At 42.5% G+C, this 6,157-nt stretch overlaps 1 pseudogene; it reads right to left on the bottom strand.

The window, feature by feature from the left end:
• Positions 1 to 255: 255 nt before the first annotated feature.
• On the bottom strand, positions 256 to 4,324 carry LOC129008698 (large ribosomal subunit protein eL8-like; annotated as a pseudogene).
• Positions 4,325 to 6,157: the final 1,833 nt, after the last annotated feature.

The raw sequence follows: 6,157 nt of genomic DNA, 5'->3' as shown, positions 1-6,157 counted from the left end.
CATGGCCTAATCACCTCCTACAGATCCCGCCTCTTAATACTATCACATTGGCAACACCTGACTTTTGGAGGAAACACATTCAAATCATAGCACCAATGGACAGTGTTTCAGTAGTAAGGCATTCTTTCAAAAAAAATACTTTCAGTTGGGTGGGGATGTAGGGCATAAGAGGTCAGAAAAGAAAGCTTGAATTTTTTTTTGGCTGAAGGAGAATTTTTTATTATCTTTCTGTACAGAAAACTCAACAGTGTGCATTTAACTAAGCTTAGTGGCATGTTTTTTAGCCTTTGTCTTTTCTGGTTTGGCATTGTGAGCCACAGATTTTGGACTCAGGATGTTGCCTCCCCATTGATGGCGGATCTCATTATATCTGTCATTGTAATTGATCCTGAAGCTCCCAAAGTTTAGCTAAAGCTCCTTTGTTTTTCCATTTAACCTGTGTGAAGGTGACAATGATGCAGGTCTTCCTGTGGACTAAACTTCCCGGCCTTGCCTTCTCTTTGATAATGCAGCAAGGGACCCCCATTTTACAACACACAGGGCTGGCAGGAAGACAACCAGCTTGATGGGATCCACATCATGTGCAGTCAGCACCAGCTGAGACTTCTTGTTCACCATTGAGTTGGTGACAGTATTAACCCCTGCTTGAAGGACAGGTGATCTCTTAGTGGGGATGTCTCCATTGCTGGCAGCGTTCCTGTCAGCATGGGCCAACAGTTCCTGCTTCTTCTCTTGCTTTGTCACTGGTCTGTACTCGTGGGCCAGCTTAAGAAGCTGAGTAGCTGTTTGGAGGTCCAAGGCCTGGGTAAACTGGTTAATCACAAGAGGCACTTCCAGTGACCTATAGAGGATAGTTCTTTGCTGCTGAAACCTAATATAGTGAGGCCATTTGACAAAGTGAGTGAGATCCCCTTGGGGTGGATGTCCTGTCCAGTGCTAAAATTCTTAGGCCTCTTCTCAAACAGGGGAGATTCACCACTTTCTTGGCTTCCTGCTTCTTCACGACAGCAGGGGCCCCAGCCATCTTCTTCCCCTTGGTCTTATTTCCTTTTAGCATCTTGGGTGGTGAAAGAAAAGACAACGGAAAGCTTAAATTTTAACAGAGGGAGAAAGACAGGGAAAGGTCATGGTGAAAGTGAGGAATTGAAATTGAGTAAAGATATTACAACTATAAAGCAGGTGGAAATTCAAAATGGTATATGAATAATAAAGGGGCAGAAGGAAGCAAACAGAAAATGCTGGTACTAGCAGGTGTGGTACTGTGGGAGAAGCGCTGAACTTGAGAGCAAGTACCATGTTCATAGTCATTATCTTATTTAATTCTCATAGTAGCCTTAAGAGATATTGTTACTTTTTTTGCAGATAAGAAAGTAGAGGCCATGGAGATAACAATATCTACTTCACGGGATTTTATGTGAGTTAAATGATGTAATGTATGTGATATCACCTAACAGCATATGAGATTCTTGAGGGCATAATTGTCTTCAACCTAGTACAGTGCCAGGTACAATCTGGAACTGTAATTTGCTGAATATTTTTAGTAAATAAAAGAACCTGGCACAGGGCCTACCACATAAGTATGTGCTCAACAATGAATGGTTATTGACTCGAAAGATTAGCAGAAAGTGGGGTGGCTGGCAAGATGGCCAAATAGGAACAGCTCTGGTCTGCAGCTCCCAGGGAGATCAACACAGAAGGTGGGTGATTTCTGCCTTTCCAACTGAGGTACCATGTTCATCTCATTGGGACTGGTTGGACAGTGGGTGCAGCCCATGGAGGGTGAGCTGAAGCAGTGTGGGGCATTGCCTCACCCGGGAAGCAAAAGGGGTCAGGGGATTTCTCTCCCCCAGTCAAGGGAAGCCGTGAGAGACTGTACCAGGAGGAACGGTGCACTCTGGCCCAGATACTGCACTTTTCCCATGGTCTTCACAACCAGCAGAGCAGAGATTCCCTCAGGGGCCTACGCCACCAGGGCCCTAGATTTCAAGCACAAAACTGGACAGCCGTTTGGGCAGACACTGAACTAGCTGCAGGAGTTTCTTTTTTTCATACACCAGTGGGACCTGGAACACCAGCGAGATGGAACCGTTCACTTCCCTGGAAAGGGAGCTGAAGCCAGGGATCCAAGCAGTCTGGCTTGGCAGTTCCCATGCCCATGGAGAGCAAGCTAAGATCCACTGGCTTGAAATTCTCGCTGTTAGCACAGCAGTCTGAGGTCGCCCAGAGATGGTCGAGCTTGGTGGGGGGAGGGGCGCCCACCATTGCTGAGGCTTGAGTAGGTGTTTTTACCCTCAGAGTGTAAACAAAGCCTCCAGGAAGTTTGAACTGGGCAGAGCCCACCACAGCTCAGCAAGGCTGCTGCGGCCAGACTGCCTCTCTAGATTCCTCCTCTCTGGGCCGGGCATCTCTGAAAAAAAGGTAGCAGACCCACTCAGGGACTTACAGATAAAACCCCCATCTCCCTGGGAAACAGCACCTGGGGGAAAGGATGGCTGTGGGCACAGCTTCAGCAGACTTAAACGTCCCTGCCTGGCAGCTCTGAAGAGAGCAGCAGATCTCCCAGCACAGCGTTCAAGCTTTGAAAAGGGACAGACTGCCTCCTCAAGTGGGTCCTTGAGTTCTGTGTATCCTGATTGGGAGACACCTCCCAGTAGGGGCTGACAGACACCTCATATGGGAGAGCTCTTGCTGGCATCTGGCAGGTGTCTCTCTAGGACAAAGCTTCCAGAGGAAGGAACAGGCAGCAATCTTTGTTGTTCTGCAGCCTCCACTGGTAATACCCACGCAAATAGGGTCTGGAGTGGACCTCCAGCAAACTCCAGCACACCTGCAACAGAGTGGCCTGACTGTTAGAAGGAGAACTAACAAACAGAAAGGAATAGTATCAACATAAAAAAAAAAGGATGTCCGCTCAGAGAACCCATCCAAAAGTCACCAACATCACAGACCAAAGTTAGATAAATCAGTGAAGATGGGGAAAAAACAGCATAAAAAGGCTGAAAATTACAAAAATCAGAGTGCCTCTTCTCCTCCAAAGGATCACAACTCCTTGCCAGCAAAGAGAACAAAACCGTCCAGAATAAAACTGGACGGAGAATGAGTTTGAAGAATTGACAGAAGTAGGCTTCAGAAGGTGGGTAATAACAAACTCCTCCAAGCTGAAGGAGCGTGTACTAACCCAATGCAAGGAAGCTAAGAACCTTGAAAAAAGGTTAGAAAAATTGCTAACTAGAATAATCAGTTTAGAGAAGAACATAAATGACCTGATGGAGCTGAAAAACACAGCATGAGAACTTTGTGAAGCATACGCAAGTATCAATAGCCAAATCAATCAAGTGGAAGAAAGGATATCAGAAAATGAAGATCAATTCGATGAAATAAAGCAAGAAGATAAGACTAGAGAAAAAAGGGCGAAAAGAGATGAACAAAGCCTTCAAGAAATATGGGACTATGTGAAAAGACCAAATATACGTTTGATTGGTGTATCTGAAAGTGACAGGGAGAATGGAACCAAGTTGGAAAACACTTTTCAGGATATTATCCAGAACTTCCCAAACCTAGCAAGGCAGGCTAATATTCAAATTCAGGAAATACAGAGACCACCACAAAGATACTTCTCAAGAAGAGCAATCCCAAGACACATAATCGTCAGACTCACCAAGGTTGAAATGAAGGAAAAAATTGTTAAGGGAAGCCAGAGAGAAAGGTTGGGTAACCCACAAAGGGAAGCCCATCAGACTAACAGTGGATCTCTCGGCAGAAACCCTACAAGCCAGAAGAGAGTGGGGGCCAATATTCAACATTCTTAAAGAAAAGAATTTCTAACCCAGAATTTCATATCCAGCCAAACTAAGCTTTATAAGTGAAGGAGAAATAAAATCCTCTAAAGACAAACAAATGCTGAGAGATTTTGTCACCACCAGGCCTACCTTACAAGAGCTCCTGAAGGAAGCACTAAATATGAAAAGGAAAAACCAGTACCAGCCACTGCAAAAACATACCAAATTGTAAAGACCATCGACACTATGAAGAAACTGCATCAACTAATGGGCAAAATAATCATCTAGAATCACAATGACAGGATCAAATTCACACATTACAATATTAACCTTAAATGTAAATGGGCTAAATGCCCCAATTAAAGGACACAGACTGGCAAATTGGATAAAGAGTCAAGACCCATCAGTGTGCTGCATTCAGGAGACCCATCTCACATGCGAAACACACATAGACTCAAAATAAAGGGATGGAGGAAGACCTACCAAGCAAATGGAAAGCAAAAAAAAGCAGGGGTTGAAATCCTGGTCTCTTATAAAACAGACTTTAAACCAAAAAAGATCAAAAGAGAGAAAGAAGGCCATTACATAATGGTAAAGGGATGAATTCAACAAGAAGAGCTAACTGCTAAATATATATGCACCCAAAACATGAGCACCCAGATTCATAAAGCAAGTTCTTAGAGACATACAAAGAGACTTAGACTCCCACACAATAATAATAATGGCAGACTTTAACACTCCACTGTCAACATTAGACAGATCAATGAGACAGAAACTTAACAAAGATATCTAGGACTTGAACTCAGCTCTGGACCAAGCAGATCTAATAGACATCTACAGAACTCTCCACCCCATATCAAAAGAATATCCATTCTTCTCAGCACATCACACTTATTCTAAAATTGACCACATAATTGGAAATAAAACATTCCTCAGCAAATATAAAAGAACAGAAATCACAACAAACTGTCTCTCAGACCACAGTGCAATCAAACTAGAACTCAAGATTGAAAAACTCACTCAAAATTGCATAACTACATGGAAACTGAACAACCCGCTCCTGAATGACTACTGGGTAAATAACGAAATGAAGGCAGAAGTAAAGATGTTCTTTGAAACCAATGAGAACAAAGACACAACGTACCAGAATCTCTGGGACACATTTAAAGCAGTGTGTAAAGGGAAATTTATAGAACTAAATGGCCACAAGAGAAAGCAGGAAAGATCTAAAATTGACACCCTAACATCACAATTAAAAGAACTAGAGAAGCAACAGCAAACAAATTCAAAAGCTAGCAGAAGACAAGAAATAACTAAGATCAGAGCAGAACTGAAGGAAATAGAGACACAAAAAACCCTTCAAAAAAATCAGTGAATCCAGGAGCTGGTTTTTTGAAAAGATCAACAAAATAGACTGTTAGCAAAACTAATAAAGAAGAAAAGAGAGAAGAATCAAATAGATGCAATAAAAAATGATAAAGGGGATCTCACCACCAATCCCACAGAAATACAGCTACCATCAGGGAATACTATAAATACCTCTATGCAAATAAACGAGAAAATCTAGAAGAAATGGATACATTCCTGGACACATACATCCTCCCAAGACTAAACCAGGAAGAAGTTGCATCTCTGAATAGACCAATAACACGTTCTGAAATTGAGGCAGTAATCAATAGCCTACCAGTCAAAAAAAGTCCAGGACCAGATGAATTCACAGCTGAATCCTACCAGAGGTACAAAGAGGAGCTGGTACCATTCCTTCTGAAACTATTCCAATCAATAGAAAAAAAGGGAATCCTCCCTAACTCATTTTATGAGGCCAGCATCATCCTGATATCAAAGCCTGGCAGAGACACAACAAAAAAAGAGAATTTTAGGCCAATATCCATGAACGAACATGGATTAGAAAATCCTGAATAAAATACTGGTGAACCGAATCCAGCAGCACATCAAAAAGCTTATCCACTACAATCAAGTTGGCTTCATCCCTGGGATGCAGGGCTGGTTCAACATATGCAAATCAATAAACATAATGCATCACATAAACAGAACCAATGACAAAACCACATGATTATCTCAATAGATGCAGAAAAGACCTTTGACAAAATTCAACAGCCTTTCATGCTAAAAACTCTCAATAAACTAGGTATTGATGGAACATATCTCAAAATAATAAGAGCTATTTATGACAGACCCACAGCCAATATCATACTGTATTTGCAAAAACTGGAAGTATTCCCTTTGAAAACCAGCACAAGACAGGGATGCCCTCTCTCACCACTCCTATTCCACATAGTGTTGGAAGTTCTGGCCAGGGCAATCAGGCAGGAGAAAGAAATAAGCATATCCATTTAGGAAAAGAGGAAGTCAAATTG

This window comes from Pongo pygmaeus, chromosome 9 (genome assembly GCF_028885625.2).
Source record: "Pongo pygmaeus isolate AG05252 chromosome 9, NHGRI_mPonPyg2-v2.0_pri, whole genome shotgun sequence".
NCBI classification, from domain to species: domain Eukaryota; kingdom Metazoa; phylum Chordata; class Mammalia; order Primates; family Hominidae; genus Pongo; species Pongo pygmaeus.
The sequence above is the reverse complement of the archived record's forward strand: the minus strand, read 5'-3'. Positions and strand labels throughout refer to the sequence as shown.